The sequence below is a fragment of the Arachis ipaensis genome, chromosome B05, assembly GCF_000816755.2.
Source record: "Arachis ipaensis cultivar K30076 chromosome B05, Araip1.1, whole genome shotgun sequence".
NCBI lineage: Eukaryota > Viridiplantae > Streptophyta > Magnoliopsida > Fabales > Fabaceae > Arachis > Arachis ipaensis.
Genome location: NC_029789.2, coordinates 58,366,949 through 58,390,955, shown reverse-complemented (window position 1 = coordinate 58,390,955; position 24,007 = coordinate 58,366,949). Strand labels below are relative to the sequence as shown.

At 38.4% G+C, this 24,007-nt stretch overlaps 1 long non-coding RNA gene across 1 annotated transcript; it reads left to right on the top strand.

Annotated features, from left to right (window-relative positions):
* LOC110272073 lies at window positions 311-21,911 on the top strand. Its single transcript, XR_002362999.1, has 4 exons — window positions 311-644; window positions 727-830; window positions 4,449-4,453; window positions 21,901-21,911. It is a non-coding gene; the product is annotated as an uncharacterized LOC110272073 (long non-coding RNA).

The window sequence follows — 24,007 nt, the reverse complement described above, 5'->3', positions numbered from 1 at the left end:
CGCCTCACCTCTCTCATCCTCCCCAAACACACACATGACACACAAACACACACACACACAACACCACACACCCAAACATAACAGAGGAGAAGAGAGAATGAGAGAAACAGAGAAGAAGGGGAGGAAGAGAGGGATGAGCCGAGGCGGCGCTGCTAGGTTTGCTGCTGCCGTCGTGTCGCCGGGAAGACAGGGCCACAAGAGAAGAGCCACAAAGAGAGAGGGAATTGTCGTGGAGCCTGTCGCCGCCACCATCGCCAGACGCCGTCGCTGCCGCTGTTCCGTCAAGAGGAGACCGAACCGCGTGGGAGGAGGAAGTCGTGCGTTGCCGTCACACCTTCTTCACCGCCGTCGTCCAGGGAGCTGCCGCATCTTAGAGCTGCGAGGAAGCTTGTAGCCGTCGATCCGCCATTGAGCCGCCACTGGGAGACAAGCTTGCAAAGAGAGAGAGAGAGAGAACGCAAAAAGAGAGAGAAGAGCTCGTCACTGCCACTGCATGCGTCGCCGTCATTCGTGTGCTCTCCCGCTGCTGTTAGGGACGCGGTTGCCGAGCCTGTGGCTGCCGAATAACAGTGTTGTCGGTGCCGAAGGTTGCCGGAGGTTGCTGTCGGAGATGCATGTCCATTTCGTCGTTCTTATTCATGACTGTAAGTTGCTCTCGCCTCGAAGCTCTCGCTGTTATTGTTCAGGTAATCTGTTGTTGAGGATTTTAAGTTATGGATGTCATAGGGTTAATTTACTGAGCTTGCATACGGTGGAAGTTGTCGGAGCTGCTGTGGGCCGGTAAAAAGGTGTTTTGTATGTTTCATAGCTTTCGGGTTTCAACAATAGAGGTAGGGGCGATTTCTTAAACTTAAGTTACTACTAACAATTGTTTTAAGTTGATATTAATAAGAAAAATATATTTTTATGATTTTGCAAGTTTTATGGATTGAAATGAGTTGTCTGGAATGAGTGTAAATGCTAGTTTGAATGGTGTATTGATTGATGGGAGATGTTTAGTTGACTTTTGCACTTGGTTTAAGGTTGTTATAATGATGATTGGATTGTGGCTGTTTCTGATTATTGAGTTGGAAAGTCGGTTTGATTAAATACTATGTCAAATGATTTTCTTGATTTGAGGTTAATTTGATATTGAAAATGAATCCACATTTGAAACGATTTGAGATATTGGGAATGAGTTTTATTGATTTATCGAAAATAATTTTTGATATTGGAATTAGTCTGAGTTATTGGAAATGGTTGAAAAGAGGTTAAGAATGGTTTTTGGGACCCGAAAAGGGTGGCAAAGTCTGAGTTTTAGGGGAGATGCTGTCGAAATTTAATTATGAAACTTAAGTCTTTGTTTGAAATATTTAGAAAAAGGTTGGACTTGAGAAATCGTATTATTTGGTTTTTGATTTATTAAGAAAAGATTTATGTTTGGGTTTGATTTATTAAGAAAAACTTTATGTTTTGAATGTGATTTTTGAAGAAAAGATTATGTATTGATTTTTTACTCATTAAGACTTTATGTTTTGAGTTTGATTAAAAAAACTACATTTTAAGGAATTATGAATTCAAGGAGTTTATTAATTTTAAAGAACAAGTTTGATTGTCGTCCTCCCTAAAGTCTCGAGACTTTTTTGTGAGATTTACTTAATAAATGATTCTTTTTAGTCTTTTGAAAAAAGTTTAAATCTGAAATGGTTTTGAAGTTGGTTTGGAAAAATCATGGTTAAGTAAGAACTGATTTTCGTATGAAAGAAGAACTTGTTGTAAGTAAAGTGGTTTTGGAGGTTTGGAAAAGGTTATAAGGAGTGGTGTTGGTTTTAAATAAAAAAGATTTGAGTTTGGTTTATTAAGAAAAGGAATCTCTGCCATAGGAGAGCAAAGAACAAAGAATGAAAGAATCTATTAACTAAAACAATCTAAAGAACCTCTGCCACAGAAGAGCAGAGAGTAGGAATAAAAGAAACGAAAGAAAGAACGAAACGAAGAGGGGATAAGTAGAAGTATTGTTTGGCCTTGAGAACGAGCTGAGATGATTATGTAGCTACTAAAAACGAGCAGAGATATAGTGGTGAGTCCACCGAGATTTGCTTCCAGAGATACATCGGCCAATCCCGGGTATCGTCGCACCTGTAAGACAGAGGTTGCTTACAGAGGTTATCGATACATACATTGGCTAGAGAGGGCCTCACCTGTAAAACTGAGGTTATTTACAGAGGTTATGTTTGCATACATCGGCTCAAGAGAGTTGTATCTGTAAGACAAAAGTTGCTTACAGAGGTTATGACACTGGAAACCAAACTCAGACAAAGGTTGTTGAATTGCGTCGGAAGCGGGTCGAAACTGACAGATGAGCTCATTACCTGCATTAAGAATAGACATGTATTATGTTATTTGTACATTTGCATTTGGTTGTGTGTGCTTGTTTGTTTTGTTTTGCTTATCTGATAAATTATGTTTAACTGGTAACTGTGATACTTGCTGTACTTGTTCTTTAAATGTGTTTGCCTTGTATCTGCTTGTGCTTGTGGTTGATTTTCTATTTTGAGTATTCGATGGTGGATTGATGATAACGGTGATGGTGGTTTGGTTTGATTTGGGCTGGAGGCCATGCTTGACTGGATTAGAGATAAGTTCTGGCTAAAATGTTATTTTACATGGAATTTTTGTAAGAGAGATACGAATTTTAGATTTGAATAACAAATTGATAAATCGCTATGTTTTGAAAATAGTTTTTAATTATAATATCTTCTTACGACAATTCTCAAAACCCTCTACTAAGAACCCTTTCGAGGATGATGTTCTCACCCCTACAGACTTCTCCTTTCACAGAACGGACAAAAAAGCTCATGAAGAATTTTTAAGTTTAGCTTATGTGATATGGATGTATTAGTTCAGTTATTATTTATTCTTCCCTCGCCATTAATATTATAATTATGTAAGAGGGATAGGAGTTGTATGATTTGTATGTATATAATATGTATAAGATACTTGGGTAAGGAGTTTTGTTTATGTATATGCTTGTTTGTTTTATTGTAAAAGTACTTTTTTTCCAGTTTTTCAAATAAAACAGTGACACGGTTTCAAGTCAAAGGCTCATATTTCATTATTAAGTACATGAAGTCATCGTAATACCTCTTGCTATTAGAGCAGCGCAACTGGAAGCGTGACATTCTGATAGTGAGGGTGTTACAAGTTTGATTTTAGAGAATTAAAATACCATCATTTTAATTTCTACCTTTTTCTTAAGTATATTTGATTCCCATAAAAATAAAATCCAAATAATAAAATAATACTTGAACCACACACACCCTAGAAGAAAAGCTATTGACGATTTCTTCTTACTCCACGGCGGTTTCAAATAATACATTATATTCGCATCATTACCATCCACCTTCCTGATTTTTCCACTTATTTTTTGTTCGCACTTCTTCCTCCTATTATCCTAAACCCCAAACTTAGCTCCTTCATCAAATTAAATTATAGTGACAGACCCTCTTCATCCACCCGGAACAAAACACACATAACCTTATTTTCAATTTTTTCTAATTTTATTTTCAATTCTTTCTCCATTACTCGTTATTCTTTTATGTGCTTCGACTCCATGCTTCTTGTTGATGAGCTAGCTAGTGCACGAAATTATGATCCTTAACAACGGCGCCAAAAACTTAGTGCTCGGAACGTAATTCACACACTTTGTCACAACTTCACACAACTAACCAGCAAGTGCACTGGGTCGTCCAAGTAATACCTTACGTGAGTAAGGGTCGATCCCATGGAGATTGTCGGCTTGAAGCAAGCTATGGTCATCTTGCAAATCTCAGTCAGGCAGATTCAAATGGTTATGATGTTTTGGCAATTAAAATATAATTAAAATATAGAATAAGATAGAGATACTTATGCAATTCATTGGTGAGAATTTCAGATAAGCGTATGGAGATGCTTTGTTCCTTCTGAACCTCTGCTTTCCTACCGCCTTCATTCAATCATTCATACTCCTTTCCATGGCAAGCTATATGTTGGGTATCACCATCGTCAATGGCTACCTCCTGTCCTCTCAGTGAAAATGGTCCTCTACGGTTTCTGTACGGCTAATCAATTATCGGATTTCTCGTCTCGGATGAAAAATACCAGGCACAGCTACCGCATGGCTAATCAGCTGTTGGTTCTCGATCGTGTCAGAATAAGATCCAATGATCCTTTTGCGTCTGTCTGTCATTACGCCCCACAGTCGCGAGTTTGAAGCTCGTCATAGTCATCCCTTCCCAGATCCTACTCAGAATACCACAGACAAGGTTTAGACTTTCCGGATCTCAGGAATGCTGCCAATTGATTCAAGCCTATACCACGAAGATTCTAATCTTGGATTTAGATGCCCCATTGTCAGAGGGGAGTCGATGTGAATCGTTGATTAGAAACCCAAGAGATACACACTCTAGCTTTTGCAGGTAGAACAGAAGTGTTTGTCAGGCACGCGTTCATAAGTGAGAATGGTGATGAGTGTCACGGATCATCACATTCATCAGGTTGAAGTGCGAGTGAACATTGATGATCGGTTTTTCTATCGGTAAAGAAATATAAAAATATGATCGCGTTGTAAGTATAGCTTCTAAACCAACAGAAAATTCTTTCGTACAAATGTTTTGGTTGTCACAACTAACAAACCCCTTTAAAATTGATAACCGAAGTATTTAAACCTCAGTTCATCTTCTCAAGGAACTGCAGGGAGGTGTTCTTATTATTGGTTATGAGTTTTGTAAATTGGGGGTTTTGAAAGTAAGGAATAAGTAATTTAAATGACAAGTAAAATAAATAAATAACTGTAAAATAAACTCTTGGCAAGGTATGAGAATTTGGAAGTCCTATCCTAGTTATCCTTATCGATGGTGATGAGAATTGAGTTTTAATCCCACTTAGTTAACCTTTACTAAAGCAAAGGAAGGTCAAGTAGACTAATTAGTTTGATCCTTAAGTCCTAGTCAATCCTTGTGGGAAAACTAGATTTAGAGCGATTTAAATCAATTAGTAATCTGCCAATTTCAATCACTACTGAGCTTGACAACTCAAGTGTTACCAATTACTTAACCAAAGCCAAAAGGAAGAAAATATCTAAATTAAATTAAAAGCATCCATATAAATAAAGCAAAGCAAAATTAAATCTGAAATACCTCAAATCGCATTAATAAAAGAAATCAAATTTAACATGGATATTCATAAATTAAATTGAGAAAATAAATAAAAAGAACATTGAACCTGTAATTGAAGAAGATGAAATCCTACTTCCTTTAAGAGGAATCCTAATCCTAAATCCTAAGAGAGAGGAGAGAACCTCTCTCTCTAAAAACTACATCTAAACTGTGAAAAGTGAATAATCGAAGACCTCCTTTTTTGAATGGATGCATTCTCCTACTTTATAACCTCTAATATGTGCTTTCTGTACTTGGATCTGGGCCAAAAAGGGTTTCAGAAATTGCTGGGAGCGTTTTCTGCAGTTTCTGGTGTGTGGCGTCTATCACGCATCCACGTCATCTGGGAGTTTTCCTTGTCACGCGTTCGCTTCGGTCACGCGTACGCGTCATCTGCGTTCTGCTCAAGGCGTGCGTCCACGTCAGTCACGCATTCGCGTCACTGCTTTTTCGCGCTAGGCACGCGGTTGCGTCGTCCATGCTTTCGCGTCGCTGCCAGTTTCTTCAAAAACTCCATTTTGTGCTTTTCCTTCCATTTTTGTATGTTTCCTTTCCATCCTTTAAATCATTCCTGCCTTAGGAGATCTGAAAATACTCAACACACAAATCACGGCATCGAATGGTAATAAAAGGTAATTAAAATAATTATTTTTAAAGCATAGGAAACATGTTTTTCACATATATCACATAATAAGGAAGGGAAAGTAAAACCATGCAATTTCACATGAATAAGTGGGTGAAGGGTTGAATAAACCACTTAAATTGAGCATAAAATATATCATGAAATATGGGTTTATCAACCTCCCCACACTTAAACAATAGCATGTCCTCATGCTAAATCCAAGATAAAGAGTAAGGTAAGGTTAAAGTGGTGGAATCTCATGCAATGCATTCTATTCTAAATGCAAACTACCTAAATGCATCATGCAATTCTAATTGTTATTCACTTGTATATAAAGCTTACATGTAGTTAAATTAATTCATATCCTCAAGGAATCATATATGCATAGCCAAACCTTAGATAATGTTAAAGCACTTTTACAATTGAAATTTAAATTTGCAAAAAGTAAAATTGCATGAAACTTAAATTGCAAGAAAAGTAAATTGGCAAAATCGTAAATGACAAGAAAAGTGAATTGCAGCAAAATGTAAAGGGGAATTGGGTGCAGGAAATTAAAGAAAGCAATAGATCAAAGCTTATAACTCTTGCAGAAAGCTTAAATTGCTAGAAAGTAAACTGAGAGCAATGTAAATAGAGAAGCAAAATTGTAGTGAATCAGAATTTAGAGCAATTGCAGAGGAATTTAAAATTGTGCAGGAAATGTAAATGAGATTTGCAGCAAGCTTAATGTAAATTGAATTGAGGAACCAAACAGAAAGTGAAATGCAGCTCAATTGCAATAGCTAAAGGAAAGTTGAAGATCTCAGGGGTTGGATGAGACTAGAGAACAAGTCTAGATCTCAATTCCTTCCTTGATCCAATAGAGGATAATTGCAGAAGAAAATAAAGAAGAAAGCAGTAAAGACAATTTAGATCCAAATCACAATTCCTTCAAATTTGCAGCAAGTAAACAGAGAGAATTCTCAAGATGAGATTGAAACAGAATTTCTTCAATTCTCAACCCGAGATTCAAAACAAAAATGAAAACTAAGAGAGAGCTCTCTGTTCCAGCCTCTAGTGCTCTCTAATGGAGCTAACCTTCAATGCTCTCTATTAGAGCCCACCTCCTCTCTAAGATGAAAATGATGCCTTATATAGGCATTTTACAAAATGAAAATGAAAATGAAAGTGAAATTAAAGACAAATTACAATTAAATGAAATTCCTATTTTATCTATCTCTTGTGCCTTTGAATGATGATAATGGGCTTTGCTTGCATTGGATTTGGGTTGAAGATGGCCTCTGTTGATTGCTCTTGGTGTTGGAAAGAAACCCACTTATGAACTGGACCATGAACAATTAAAGCTTGAGTCAAAGTTTGAGGCAAACTTTGACTCAAAATTATTCACCAAACTCATCATGCAGATGGCCATTTTGCTGTCATCCACGTTTGAGCCAAAGTTTGAGGTCAAACTTTGAGCCAAACGTGGATCCCTCTTGTTGCATATCAAGCCTTGGGGTGCTACTTTGTCCTCTTGTCAACGTTGCCAATTTTATGCCCACTATGAACTATTATATATGGTTAGAAAGCTCTGAATGTCAGCTTTCTAACCCAATTGGAATCATCTCGATTGGACATCTACAACTCAAGTTATGCTCCTTTGAAGAGGACAGGGTCGCTGGCTTTGGTGTGCAACGTTTGAGGTAAAGTTTGCCTCAAACGTGGTCGAAAACGCCAGTTCTGGAGGCTCAAACGCATTGTCCATGATGATTGGATTTTTGACGGTTTAGAATTTCACAAATGAAATCTCGTTGAAGTATAGTCTCTAAACCAACAATAATCCTTTCATGCAAAAATTTGTTTGTCACAAGTACAAACCCCTAAAATCTATAAACCGAAGTATTTAAACCTCGAGTCGTCTCTCAAAGGACTTACAGGGTAGTGTTCTTGTTATTGGTTATGGACTTGTTTATTTTGGGGTTTTGGATGAGGAATGTGAATAGTAAATGGTAGGAAAGCTTTATTCACAAAATGGTCTTGGCAAGGTTTGGTTGTCAAGGGTCTTCATCATTATCACTAGCCACAAGTATGGTAGTTGCAAGGATTACTCCCACTTAGTCATCCTTAAATCGATTAACAAAGGAAAGTCAAGTGAGTTATATCAATCCTAGTCCAAATTAAAGTATATCGATTCCTCTTCAATCATTGGCTTAAATAGCATCATAAATGAGTTGGATTGGGCCCACAAGGCTTCTAAAATCGCTGGCCACGTGTTGCATTAAGTGAGTCATGTGCCACCAACGGCGCGTCCGCGTACCGTGCGCGTGCGCGCCCCTATGCGCGATGCAACTATGGGAAATCTCATATCGTTTCGAAGCCCCGGATGTTAGCTTTCCAACCCAACTGGAACCGCATCATTTGGTCCTCTGTAGCTCAAGTTATGGTCAATTAAGTGCGAAGAGGTTAGGCTTGACAGCTTTTTTGGTTCCATCATTTCTTCATGAGTTCTCAAACTTTACATGCTTTTTCTTCATTCCCTTAATCCAATCTTTGCCTCCTAAATCTGAAATCACTTAACAAACATATCAAGGCATCTAATAGAATCAAGGTGAATTAAATTTAGCTATTTTAAGTCCTAAAAAGCATGTTTTCACTCTTAAGCACAATTAAGGGAGAAGTTATAAACCATGCTATTTCATTGAATAAATGTGGGTAAAAGTTGATAAAATCCCCAAAAATCAATACAAGATAAACCCTACAATTGGGGTTTATCAACCTCCCCACACTTAATCCAAGCATGTCCTCATGCTTAAGCCAAGAGAGAAACAAAGGGTATCAATATTTATTCCATGTAAATAAACTATATGCAACCTAAACTATATGCAACTAAATGCAAAATGGTTTTACCTACTTGGTTAAAAATAAATCAATCCTCCAAGTCATACGTGCACAAGTAGGGCCAAGATCATATAACGATTCATGAATCCTACCAATCCGAATATCAAAATGAAGTTCAAGTAGACTTGCGAGAAGAACGCTCATGAAAGCCGGGAATCAAGGAATTGAGCATCGAACCCTCACCGGAAGTGTTTGCACTCTAGTCGCTCGGTGTTTGGGGTTGATTCTCTCAATTCTTCCCTAATCATGCTTTCCAAGATTTGTTTTTCTTCTAACAATCAACAATTATTCAATGCATGCATACATGTATCATGAGGTCTTTTCTTTAGGTTGTAATGGGGCTAGGGTCAAGGTAGGATCATATATGGCTAGTGGACTTAGGATTTGAATCTTTGATTAACTTAAACTTTCCCACCTAACCTATATAATGACCTATACAATTAAGTACTAATCTAACTACCCATTCCTCACTTTTTCACATACTCATGCATTTTCTTTTCATTTCACAACACTTATGCATTGATTCTTATTGAGCTTCACTTTGGGACATTTTATCCCCTTTATTGCTCTTCTTTTTTTCTTTCTTTTTCTATATACATTTTTTTCTTTTCTTTTCTTTTTTTCTTTTTCTTTTCATTTTTTTTCTTTTTCTTTCAAACTATACACAAGAACATCAATGCATAAGGTCTATACATTTAATCAATACATGAGTATGTACTAATTCCCTAATATAAAAATACAAAACACAAACACTCTTTTATCCCAACCAATGTCCCAAAGTTTTCCCACTCTTGGATGACACTCACACTCACTAGCCTAAGCCAATCAAAGATCTAAATAAAGGACATTCATTATTTTCCGCTTTAAGGCTTGTAATGTGCTAAAATAAGAATAAGTGGGTTAAGCGTAGGCTCAAAATCGGCTAACAAAGGAGAGTAAAAGGTAAGGCTATTTGGATAAGTGAACTAATGAAATGATGGCCTCAATCATATAAATGCATGAATACAAGGAATAATGGGACATATAGATTCAAACAAATCAAAGATTATAATCATAGAAAGAGAACAATTACACGCAAGAAGGAAAATAAGTGGTTATAAGATGTAACCACACCATTAGGCTCAAATCTCACAAGCTTGTGTTCTTAGCTCAAAACCATGTTCCAAAATAAATTCTTTCAAGTAAGTTCAACAAAAATTTTCAAATTGGTAGGGTGCCCTAAAAACATAGTTTTTTTTTTGGAAAAGAAATCATCACCATAACCAAGTAGTCCTAATATGAAAGAAGTGGTAAGAATATGTACAAATTCTAACTAACATGCAACCTATCATGCAATGCAATAGCTACTCTAACAAAGAAAAAAAAATTGGTGTTGAAAAGGAAATTGTTACCCATGGAGATCGGTCAAATGACCTCCCCACACTTGAAGATTGCACCGTCCTCGGTGCATGCAAAGAAGAGCAAGGTGAATGGGTTGCTACAATTGATGAGCTTCTTCGAAAGGTTGTGCGGATGACTTGTTCGTTGCCCCATTTAAAAGCTTTTCCGTTTCCTCCTTTCTTGGTGGCCAGCCTAAAAGGAGAGGAAAAAGAAAGAAAATTAAGCCTACAACAAAGATATCAAAGTAAATAGAACATAGGCGGGGGCTAATGCCAAATAAGAGTATGATTCTCTACTACATGGTAGCTACAACATGTGAGTGAGAAATCAATATAAGAAAAAGGCATATCAACTGATACTTGATGCAAGAGTAAAGTTAAAGCATGGAGAGTATATTGAGCATCAAGATCAAATAAGAATTGACACAAACAAGATTAGTGATACGCATGAATGACAATGGCAACTCAAATCACTTATTATACAAAACCAAAAGAGAATGGAAAGAGGTTACCATGGTGGGGTGTCTCCCACCTAGCACTTTTAGTTTAAGTCCTTAAGTTGGACATTTTGAGGGGCTCATTGTCATGGTGGCTTATGTTTGTACTCATCCTTGAATCTCCAATGATCTTTGCCTCTCAATTGGTTGACAGAATATCCAACCGTCTTCACCAAGCTTGGGCAAAGTTCAACCCAAGATATGAGTCCCCATAGTTGGTCTTCATTCTTCGATCCGGGGTCCCATATCTTATCTTCGCACCGGTCTTCAATTTGATCTTCATACTTTTTCTTTCCGGGTGGTTGACATATAGAATTCTCTTTAGCACACCTAGCCTTCCGTCGAGACCCATGCAAAGTGGTATTCTTCCAATCATCGTTCCTATACCTTGAAGCTTTGACCTTAATGAGCCTAATTCCTAACTCGCAACCACTACACAACTCATTCTTGCTTTTAATTCCACAAAGAGCTCTAAGTTGTCCATCCGTTTCAATCAAACCATATTCAAGCGAGAAAGTAAAACTTATGGATAAGAATTTTACCCACTTGAATTTTGTGTTGGATGGTGACCCGGGAAGGGAGACCTCCCCACACTTAGACAATGCAAGGTCTACTTCCTTGTGCTCTTCTTTGTGTATTTCCACCTCTTTGCGAGCTTCCTTGATTTCAACCTTTCCCCTTTTATCACATAGCTTGGTGTTGTCTTCAAGAACTTTGATTTCTTGCCTAATGGGAGGTGGTTCAATTTTGGATAGAAATTCATTGATGAATAAATCCATTTCTTGGTCAACCTCTTCATATTCTTCAATTTCGATATACACCATGCCAACGTTTTCCTCTTGGTAGCTCTCTTTCGATTCACTCTCTTTCTCATTGCTCATCAAGGGTATGGGAGGTTGTGCACACTCTTCTATAATTTCAACTCCATGTCCAATGGGAGAGGATTCCATTGTAGAGAGGAATTCATCCATGATCGAATCCATCTCTTGATAAACCTCTTCCAAGTCTCCAACGACGGTATGCCTTAGAGGTTGCGCACCCTCTTCAACATCAATATCAAGCTTCTTGGAAGAGTGCTCCATGGTGCTACATTCCCTTGGACTTTTAACATCTCCTAAATCTTCAACCACTTCTTCCTTTTCTTCAATGATTATAGCTTCCTCTAGTTGCTCCAATACAAAATGGCATTTCCCATCCCCCACCGGAGTTTCCAATCTCTCCCTCATGCTTTGCTCTTCTTTTGCGGTTCCACATGTGGCTACGGAAGCACCTCGAGTATTCAGACATTGGTGGGCTAAAGTGTGCACCACCTTGGTCAAATTGGTCACAAACTCAAGTGTATCCTGCTTCATAGCTTCTTGTCCTTGAAGTAACAAAGTGAGAGGATCGTCTATTGGGGCTTGGGATGGGTAGGAAGGTTCATCATTTTGGAGAGAGGGTTCATAGTAGGAAGGTGATTCTTCTTGGTAAAGGTATGGAGATGGTAAGTATTGAGGTGGTTCTTGGGAGTAATCTTGATATGGTTGTGGTAATTCTAGAGGTTCTTGCTCATAATGGCCATAAAAATATTGTATGGATGATTGGTTATATGATGGATATGGATCATAAGGTGGTGTTTGGAAGGCTTGTGAGTATGGTTGAGGTTCATGTTGAGGATAAGAATCATAAGCATATGGTGGTGGTGCTTGATCATCACAAAAGGAGTCACCATAGCCATTAAATTGACATATATTAGGATGGTAATTATACCTATAAGTATCCGGAGGTTGTTGCCAATAGGAGTGATCAATTCCTTGAGGCTCCTCCCATCTTTGTTGGTTCCATCCATAATGAGTGTCATCATTGGAGTTCATATTTCCTACAACACAATTAGAACCAAACTCATAGCCAAGGTGAGAATTCATAGTGGAAAAGCAAAATAAAACTAACAAAAACTAGCAAATAAAGAAAAAAGCGAGATATTCACACTATTCACATATATACAATAACCAATAACACAACACCATTGCAAGTCCCCAGCAACGGCGCCATTTTGATGATTGGATTTTTGACGGTTTAGAATTTCACAAATGAAATCTCGTTGAAGTATAGTCTCTAAACCAACAATAATCCTTTCATGCAAAAATTTGTTTGTCACAAGTACAAACCCCTAAAATCTATAAACCGAAGTATTTAAACCTCGAGTCATCTCTCAAAGGACTTACAGGGTAGTGTTCTTGTTATTGGTTATGGACTTGTTTATTTTGGGGTTTTGGATGAGGAATGTGAATAGTAAATGGTAGGAAAACTTTATTCACAAAATGGTCTTGGCAAGGTTTGGTTGTCAAGGGTCTTCATCATTATCACTAGCCACAAGTATGGTAGTTGCAAGGATTACTCCCACTTAGTCATCCTTAAATCGATTAACAAAGGAAAGTCAAGTGAGTTATATCAATCCTAGTCCATAAGTCCTAGCTTTCCACTAATCGGATTAATGAAGGCTAGAGTTAATGGCTATCAACTATCAATCAATTGGACACTAGTGACTCAAGAAATCCTAAGTTACCTTCTCAAGCCAAGAACATAAAATTCTAGTCTAACATTCTTCCAAGCATTTAATCAAACACTTGGAAGGCACAAAAGAAAAGTATAGTCAATCACAACAAGAATGAATTCTAACTACAATTGAATGTAAAGAATTAACAACAACAATCAAGGAAATCACAATTATCATGAATTACCTCAAATTGCATTATTGAAAGAAAATAAAGAGAACAAGAATATCTCAATTACAAAACCTAGAAACAAAATAAGAGAAATTACAACAAAAGAATAGGGATAGAGAGAAGAACCAAAGTGTAGCAATCATCAATTGAAGGTAGAAGTAGAAGGAGACTTGAATTAAACCCAGAACTATGAGATCCTAATCAAACCCTAATTCCTAATCCTAATTCTAGAGAGAGGAGAGAGCTTCTCTCTCTAACTCTAACTACTTCTAAAACTAAACTATGACTAATGATTAAAGTATATCGATTCCTCTTCAATCATTGGCTTAAATAGCATCATAAATGAGTTAGATTGGGCCCACAAGGCTTCTAAAATCGCTGGCCACGTGTTGCATTAAGTGAGTCATGTGCCACCAACGGCGCGTCCGCGTACCTTGCGCGTGCGCGCCCCTATGCGCAATGTAACTATGGCAAATCTTATATCGTTTCGAAGCCCCAGATGTTAGCTTTCCAACCCAACTGGAACCGCATTATTTGGACCTCTGTAGCTCATGTTATGGTCAATTAAGTGCGAAGAGGTCAGGCTTGACAACTTTTTTGGTTCCATCATTTCTTCATGAGTTCTCAAACTTTACATGCTTTTTCTTCATTCCCTTAATCCAATCTTTGCCTCCTAAATATGAAATCACTTAACAAACATATCAAGGCATCTAATAGAATCAAGGTGAATTAAATTTAGCTATTTTAAGTCCTAAAAAGCATGTTTTCACTCTTAAGCACAATTAAGGGGCTCAAGTTATTCTTGTTGGAAGTATATCCCTTCAGGCTGCAAGCCAACGTTTGACCTAAAGTTTGAGGCAAACGTTAGCGCAAGCTTTTTGGCCTCCTGGGTGAAATTTTTCAAGCCAACGTTTGACCTCAAAGTTTGAGGCAAACGTTGGCGCAAGCTTTTGGCTTCCTCCAGGGTGTGGTCAAACACCTCTAAAGTTTGAGCTAAAGTTTGAGGCAAGCTTTGGCTCAAGCTTTTTGTCCTCTCTTGCTCTTTGCCATTCCTTCTTTCTTCAACCTTCTTCCAAGCCTCTTTCCACCTATCATCAATCAACAATTGCATCAAATCTATGCTATAATCATGAGAGTTCTTCTTCTTCTTGAAATTCAAGTGATTATGGTACAAAAACTCATGAAAATGCATCAATTTATCCATGGTTGATTGAATCTAAGGAAAACATGAAATTCTACTCAAATGGCTTACTTATGGCTCAAGAAAGTGCATAAAACCTAAAAAAAAAAAAAGAAAAAGCATAGAAAAACATGACATGATGACATGTCATCACAACACCAAACTTAATCCTTGCTTGTCCCCAAGCAAGAAAAGAATCATGCAATAGAGATTGACAATCCAAGGTAAGAAGAATAGCAACTCAATGTTCATGGCAAGCTAGTTTTCTATGCATGCTACAATTTCAAAAGAGATGTAAATGATTGATGCTTCTCTCTAGCTCAATTTATGAAATCTTTCTCTTATATTTCTTCCTTGAAACAAGCTTTTGATTTTCTTACTAGCTTCTCCTTTTGGGTGCTTTGCCCCATGAGTTGATAACAAAGCTACAACTTCTAAATGCTTTGTTTTCAAGTATTACCACTTGATACATAAGCACCACAAGCATTTGATTAGAGGACTTCATTAAGCTCATTTTTCTTTTCTTTTCTTGACTCTCTAATCATTGATGCTCAGAGCCTTGAGCTTTGAGGGAGTACTTTTGCACTTGAGCCTAGCCTTGACTTCTAAGTGTTTTGTTTTCAAGCATTTGGCTTGATACATAAACACCACAAGTACTTAACAAATAAATTGCCATTGGTACTCAGAGCCTTCAGCTTTCTCATTCTTTCCCTTTTTCTTTTCTTGCCCTTTTTTGCTTTTTCTTTCAAGGTTTTCATGATTTTCAAAAGATTTCACAAAATGTACTAGATGAAAACTTCAATTAAATAAAATCCAATGCAATTGAGTAACAATTAATCATACTAGCTTTCCAATACTTGTATGCACATGCTAAAATCTTCTTTAATGCCTTGTTTGTTTATGATCATGATACTTTACTGCTTTAAGCTTTACAAAACTCAAGTTGGTAGTCATAATGGCATGGCAACATGTTACAAATCAGTATTCAAGCTATGCTTATTCATACCACACATGCACATAGAGAATATAAAGACAATCATGCATTTTAAGTGCTGGAAACAAATGAGGAGAAAAGGAACTCTACAACCTTGTAGTTCATCTTCATTATTGTTGTTCTTTTTCCTCTATTCTTCCTCCTTCCCTTGCCAAACTCAGAATGCTTGCTCATCCTCAAGCAACAATTAGAACAATGGCTATGGGGCTAAGATGGATCATGAATGTCTTACACAATGAAAAGTTAGTAGTACATGTGTTCTAAGCAAGCAAAATTAAAGATAATAATCAAGGCATAAGAGACAGAGACATTGTGATTACAAACTTAAGAAGGTGAGCATAATACTTTGCATAAAGAATAAGTGGCACACCAAACTTAGTGTGACACTTTCACTTGGAATTGATGCAAGTATCTTGTAAGGATTAGAACCAAATTTTGTTGCATAGCAACACCAAACTTAGAATGCAACCACATGTCAATTTATTTGAAATAAAACTACGCAAGAAAAGAAAACAAAGCAGAGAAGAGAAATTATACCTACTGTTGGCATGTTGTTCTTTACTTTCTTCCTCTTCTTCCAGTTTGTTAAGAGGAATGACCTCAAGGGAGGAGAAGATTCAGCTATTGCCCCCTGTCTTGGTCTCTCCTCAGCAAGCTTTCTTTTGTTAATGACTTGATTGAGCTTGCTTGCTGGATCAGGGGGGAAGATTACTTATAGTTGACCTTCTCTTCTTCATGAATATTGTCCTTTGTAGCTTGGTCACAATCCTCTTCTCGGTGCTTTCGTTAATTGCCTTCACTTCCTTGAGTCCAAGTCTTGGTGGTTGTGTGATTGTTGGAGTCTTCTTTTCATCAAGAGCCTCTTGTATTGGTGGTTCAATGAGCTTTTTCTTCATGTACTTCTCTGCCCCACTTGAGTGTGAATCTTCTTGAATGACTTCCTCACTTTTTTGTTCCTCCACTCCTTTCTTTGCACTCAACATTTGACTTAATAGTTCTTTTATGGAGGAAGTTTTTTGTTCTTCCCAAGATTTCTTCATCTCCTCTTCATATTTTTTTATCACAAATTCGAGGGAAGTTTGTGAGGGTTGTGAATGTTCATGTTCCTTTGTCACCTCAAGTGCAGTTTCATTTTCAACCACCTCATTCTTCATTGAAAGTTCACTTGATACAGTAGCCTCCTCATTGTGCTCTTCCACTTTATCCTTTGCACTTAACATTTGGTTTACCATCACTTCTATGTTTTTGAATGAATTCTCTTGCTCGTTCCAAGATATTTGCGCCTCCCTCTCATATTTTTCAAACATGGTCTGAAGCTTTGAGAGGCCTTGGTTCATGGAAATTTGTGTGGGTGGTGGGCTTTGGCAAGAATTTTGTGTGGAGCCAAAGTCCAGTAATGAAAAATTTTCAAATGAAAAACTGGAAGGTGAGGTTGGACAATTTTGCATAAGTGAATTGAAGGTACGTTCAAGTGAAGATGGCTCTTGATAAGTGAAATATGGGTTCTCAAATATTTTCTGGTTTTGCTCCCCCCAGCCACCATTAGAATCATGATTTGCATCATTTTGTGGTGGAGAGAAATATCCCATATGATTTTCTTTCTCATCTTGCGGTTCTGAAGCATAGCTCCATGAATTGGAGTGCCCAGAATTTGAAGTTTCTTGGTGATATTCCCAACCACCATTAGAGATTGGTGATGGTGGGTGATATCCCATAAAATTTTGTTTGACCATAAGATGAGTTGAACTCCATTTGTATTTTGTAAACATCAATGAAATTTGAAATTCATGTCATAGATCAAGAATTTCTTAGTAAGGCAATAACTCAAACACCTTGGTTTCAATTTAAAACAGAAAACAAAAACAAAAAAATGCTTGATCTAGACTTCTCACCCACTTAATCATTTTTTATCTAAATCAATCCCCGGCAACAGTGCCAAAAACTTGATGGTGTTTTTGTGGAAAAATGAATTTCCAAACACCTAAAACTCACCGGCAAGTGTACCGGGTCGCATCAAGTAGTAAAACTCACTTACAGTGAGGTCGATCCCACAGGAATTGATGGATCAAGCAACTTTAGTGGGTGATTAGTTTAGTCAAGCTAACATTGATGATTTGAGTGAAAAGTGATCAACAGAATTTTAAATGACATGAAATTTAAAGTTGCAGAAAGTAAAATTGCATGAAACTTAAATTGCAAGAAAAGTAAATTGGCAAAATCGTAAATGACAAGAAAAGTGAATTGTAGCAAAATGTAAAGGGGAATTGGGTGTAGGAAATTAAAGAAAGCAATAGATCAAAGCTTAGAACTCTTGCAGAAAGCTTAAATTGCTGGAAAGTAAACTGAGAGCAATGTAAATAGAGAAGCAAAATTGCAGTGAATAAGAATTTAGAGCAATTGCAGAGGAATTTAAAATTGTGCAGAAAATGTAAATGAGATTTGCAGCAAGCTTAATGTAAATTGAATTGAGGAACTAAACAGAAAGTGAAATGCAGCTCAATTGCAATAGCTAAAGGAAAGTTGAAGATCTCAGGGGTTGGATGAGACTAGAGAACAAGTCTAGATCTCAATTCCTTCCTTGATCCAACAGAGGATAATTGCAGAAGAAAATAAAGAAGAAAGCAGTAAAGACAATTTAGATCCAAATCACAATTCCTTCAAATTTGCAGCAAGTAAACAGAGAGAATTCTCAAGATGAGATTGAAACAGAATTTCTTCAATTCTCAACCCGAGATTCAAAAAAAAAATGAAAACAAAGAGAGAGCTCTCTGTTCCAGCCTCTAATGCTCTCTAATGGAGCTAACCTTCAATGCTCTCTATTAGAGCCCACCTCCTCTCTAAGATGAAAATGATGCCTTATATAGGCTTTTTACAAAATAAAAATGAAAATGAAAGTGAAATTAAAGATAAATTACAATTAAATGAAATTCCTATTTTATCTATCTCTTGTGCCTTTGAGTGATGATAATGGGCTTTTCTTGCATTGGATTTGGGTTGAAGATGGCCTCTGTTGATTGCTCTTGGTGTTGGAAAGAAACCCAATTGTGAAACTGACCATGAACAATTAAAGCTTGAGTCAAAGTTTGAGGCAAACTTTGACTCAAACTTATTCACCAAACTCATCATGCAGATGGCCATTTTGCTGTCATCCACGTTTGAGCCAAAGTTTGAGGTCAAACTTTGAGCCAAATGTGGATCCCTCTTGTTGCATATCAAGCCTTGGGGTGCTACTTTGTCCTCTTGTCAACGTTGCCAATTTTATGCCCACTATAGACTATTATATATGGTTGGAAAGCTCTGAATGTCAGCTTTCTAACTCAATTGGAATCATCTCAATTGGACATCTACAACTCAGGTTATGCTCCTTTGAAGAGGACAGGGTCGTTGGCTTTGGTGTGCAACGTTTGAGGTAAAGTTTGCCTCAAACGTGGTCGAAAACGCCAGTTCTGGAGGCTCAAACGCATTGTCCACCCCATACTATTATATATTGTTGGAAAGCCCTGAATGTCTACTTTCCAATTCCATCAAAAGCGCATCATTTGGAGCCCTACAGCTCGAGTTATACTCCGTCGAAGGTGCAGAGGTCAGTTGGCCTCACTGCAGGTTGCCACCATGTTCGTTTATGCACATTGCGGGGCAATTTTCTCCCTCAATTTTAGTGTCCACCATGCAGTGCCATATATGCTTGGAAAGCTCTCGATTCCTACTTTCCATTGCTTTTTGAATCACCTCATTTGGAGCTCTGTAGCTCAAGTTATTCTTGTTGGAAGTATACCCCTTCAGGCTGCAAGCCAACGTTTGACCTAAAGTTTGAGGCAAACGTTGGCGCAAGCTTTTTGGCCTCCTGGGTGAAATTTTTCAAGCCAACGTTTGACCTCAAAGTTTGAGGCAAACGTTGGCGCAAGCTTTTGGCTTCCTCCAGGGTGTGGTTAAACTCCTCTAAAGTTTGAGCTAAAGTTTGAGGCAAGCTTTGGCTCAAGCTTTTTGTCCTCTCTTGCTCTTTGCCATTCCTTCTTTCTTCAACCTTCTTCCAAGTCTCTTTCCACCTATCATCAATCAACAATTGCATCAAATTTATGCTATAATCATGAGAGTTATTCTTCTTGAAATTCAAGTGATTATAGTACAAAAACTCATGAAAATGCATCAATTTATCCATGGTTGATTGAATCTAAGGAAAACATGAAATTCTACCCAAATGGCTTACTTATGGCTCAAGAAAGTGCATAAAACCTAAAAAAAAACAAAGAAAAGCATAGAAAAATATGACATGATGACATGTCATCAGGTGGTCCTTAAAATCTTAGTGTTGTTCCTTGATGAAATGTTGTTAACTAACTAACATGTAATGCTATATATACAAGGTGTGTGAATTGTTTTAATTGACTAAGATTTCTAGTTTACTCCTTTTATTTTCAATTAAACCAAACTATCATATGCTAAAAGGGTAAACTATACTAATGAATCCACATATTCTATAATTAATAAGTTTAAAATTGCAAACTAAACTAAATGGCTAAAATATGAACTAAAGTTGCAAAACACGGAAATAAAGTAAAAATACAACAAAAGAACAATGTATAAATACTGAAAAATAAAAATAAAAATAAAGATAAAGATAAAAATACAGAAAAAATAACAAAAAAGATAAAAGAGTCTGTAGTGGTTCACCAAAAAGATACACCAGGGATGGCGACCTCCCCACACTTAAAGTAAAGCATCGTCCTCGATGCTCACTCAAGCTGGGTGTGAAGGAGTGTCATCACCGAAAGGATGGGCTGCTGGAGTCTCTATGGTGGCCTGAAGATCTGCAGACTGGATGAGGGTAGGAGGATTTGTCTGCTGCAGTGGAGGTGCTGACTGGAGAGGGATCTCTGGGTCTGCAGCCTGAATCTGATGTGGCTCCTCTTGCTGTGGTGTAGCTTACTCTGGTCCTGCCTGCTCAGCCTCTCTCTGTGCATGTCTCATCCTCATGCTCGTCCGCCTCCTCCTTAGATGGCTCTGATGGTGTGTCAGGCTCAGAGGGGATATCGCCGCCAGATCGGATCATCAACTTGAGGTGCTCATAGCGTCGCTTGTTGCGACGCTCAGATCTCTCATATCGCCGCCGGTTGCGGCGCTCCATCTGGTCCAGCTGCTGAAATAAGCGGTGCACGAGGTGGTAAACGGGCTCTGAGGCAGGTAGAGGTGCAGTGGTGGCAGCTGGGGTAGCAGTAGATGAAGAAGGGGCAACTGAAGGTGTGGCTGTCTCATCAGGAGCGGTGAGGAATGGAGGTTTGTAGCCTAAAGCCTGAAACTTCCTGCTGTGAGGGATAATCTTTTTGCAGTCTGCAGCAGGTGGCTTCTCATCAGCCAGCTCCCAAGGCACGTCAACTCGACGGCCGAGCTGGGTAATCAGATATGGGAAAGGGAGAGTGCCTCTGACATGGACCCTGGCCATGTAATACCGGATGAATCGTGGAAGATACAGGTCCTTACCCTCCATCACACACCAGAGGAGAGTGATCATAGCAGCAGGCAGCTCCGTCTCATGAGTGCTTGGCATAACAAAGTTGCTCAGGATCTAGTGCCAGAGCCGAGCCTCATCATTCAGATACATCAGCCTGATTCCCTTAGGCATTGCTGTGTTCTTTCCCATGACCCATGGGACAGTTGGATCAAGGGTTATCCTCTGCTTGACATCATCCCAATCAAATCTCAGAAAGCGCATATCCTCTTTAGCCTTTTGGTATCTGATTTAGGCTGAAGCTGCAGAATATCCTCAATGGCTTCCTCAGTGACCAGTATCTATTTTCCTCTGAGGTGCACTGCATCCAGGAAAGTCTTGAAATAGTTGCAGTAAAACTCCCGGACCCAGGAAGCATTGACCTCTGTCAAGTTTCTCTCCAACAAGAACCAGCCTCTATGTTTTATCTGATCGGAGGTGTACTACTGTAGTTCTTCTGGAATTTTCAGAGTTCTCTCCAGGTACAGGTTCCTGGAGGTGGCAAATACTGGATACTTCAGCTCACAGTATCTGTTTGCAAATTTGACCGGATCATTGGCAGTGAGGAGCTGGTCAGCCTTCTCCTGCGGGGTAAAGTGCTTTTCCCGCCAGGAGTCATCATGCATAATGTCCAAGATAGACATAGAAGATTCACCTCTTTTCCTTTTACCAGTGGTTGCCTTGCCTTTTCCTTTTCGTTGAGGGTCAGACATCCTAAAAAGCAGAAATTCCAGGATATAAATGAAGGAAAAAGCAGGAAAATAAGTAGGCAAATAGAATAATAGCAATATAAGCACATAGTGGCAAAAGAGCAGTAGAATAATGAAATGAGTTAAATAAATGTACATTTTGGATTGTTTCGGAGTTAAAAATCTGATATGAGAAATCACAATCCAAAATATATTATAAGTAGAATACCTGTTAATTAGGAGAAACAATAATCATGCCATGAGTTAAAAAGTTGAAAGAGTTAGTTAAAAAGCAAAGGGAGAAGTTAGAAAGTTAAAAGTGGTTAAAAGTGAAAAAGAGGTTAGAAAGTGGAAAGCAGTGAGATAGGAGAAAGAAAGTTAAAGTAAGTGGCATGATAAATGTTTCCTGGGTAACAATAAATTCACAAATTTAAAGAATAATCAACTCATATTCAAGCAAGGATAACAGGTTGATGATGATTCATATAGATATAGAAATAGCAAAAACTAAAATTGAATCATCAAAAGTGCAATTTATGAACCAAAAAATTGAAAGGAAAAAGAATGTTGGCCTGTGCATTCATGAATTGGTTTGGTTGTAGCTAAGTAGTGCAAAATTGAAAATTGCCAAAACCAATTCCTGAATGTAAAAATGAAATAATTTGCAGAAAATTGGGCAGCATTCCGACTAAAATTGGATATTCCCGGGTAATAAACAGCAGAAAAATCAGTTCATATAAATGTAAATAAAGCTACAAATAGACACAAACAACATGAACATGAAATAGCAGCACGAAACATGGAAGAACAGCATATGAATAGTATGAACATCACAGCCAGATCAAAAGTGCAGAAATAAGTAAAACAAGCAACAAGTACGGCGCAATTAACAGGCCTAAATCCACTAACCACATCCTAGCTACCTAACCACCTAGAATCCACTACAAACATGCATCTCTAACTAGCCTAATTTTTGAACATAAACTGAAAAATATGCAACTAACTACGAATGAAAGAAAAGTGGCGTTCGGCAGAACCTGGTATGCGTATGAACTAAGGTAGGGATCAAAGAGATGGCGGTGGTGAAGTGGCGGTGCTGGGACGGGGCACGGCGGGGCTAGGGTGAAATAGGGTTGACGCGGTCGCGTGGTTGACGCGATCGCATGGAATGGGTAAAAGATGAATGACACGGTCGCGTGAGGCACGCGACCGCGTCGCTAAAAATTGTGCTAAACGCACAATTCCAGTGTCGTTTCAGCGCAACTCTCTGTCTCCATTTAGGGGGCCATAATATCCATGCGTCGCAAACGCGTCGTTCACGCTTTCGCGTGGGATGAGTGTTTTGCAAGTAACGCGTCCGCGTCAGGGACGCGAACGCGTGGCCCGTTTTGTGCTAAACGCACACCAGCCATATGATTCCAACCCAGATTTCTGGGCGTTGGATTTTTACACCGATTTCCAGATCATGCGTTCGCGTGGGTGACGCGGACGCGTGGGAGGTGTTTTTCGCGATTGACGCGAACGCGTTAGTAACGCGGTCGCGTCGCGCGCTTTTTTTTATGCAATTATGTAATTATGCAATTATGCAGTATGCAATGCTAATGAATAATATTCAGGTTCAATGAAAATAATATAATATAAAAACAAACAACACGAAATAAAATTGAAAAAGAAACGACCAAACCATGGTGGGTTGTCTCCCACCTAGCACTTTTAGTTAAAGTCTTTAAGTTGGACATTGGATGAGCTTCTTGTTATAGTGGCTTATGCTTAAATTCATCCAGAAATCTCCACCAATGTTTGGAATACCAACAGCCTCCGGGGTCCCAAACTAGGCATGTAAAGCTGTTGAGCAGCTTCAAACAGGTTCTCAGGCTCCCAGGGTGACGAATTTCAGAATAGATTCCAGGATCCCAAACTTTGCTTTTAAATTCGCCTTCGTCCTGACCTATATTCTTCGATCCGGGCTGTTTAGAAATTGTATTCTCACCAAGATGACCAAACGTCTTCCGAGACCCATTCAATTGAACTTGATACCAATCCTTGCACTTCGAATGGAAGCGCGGAACCTTATTGAACCTTGCACACCAGCTCTGAGTACGAGCCATTTTTCTCTTACTCTTAAAGCCGCAGAGAGCTCTAAGCTGGTCATCTGTTTCAAGCAAACCATATTCAAGTGGAAAAGTAAAGATAAAGGCTAAGGATTGTACCCACTTGAAGCTTGTATTAGGTGGTAATGGCCTTGGGATAGGTGTTTCCAGTGGTTCTGTAAGCTCTACTCCCTTGTATTCTTCTGTGAATTCCTCCACTTCTTTGCAAAATTTTTCAACTGCAACTGCGTCCTGATAAAAGTCTTCCATCTCTTCCTCGTCACTCAAGTCATACGCTGGAGGTTGAGAGAAATC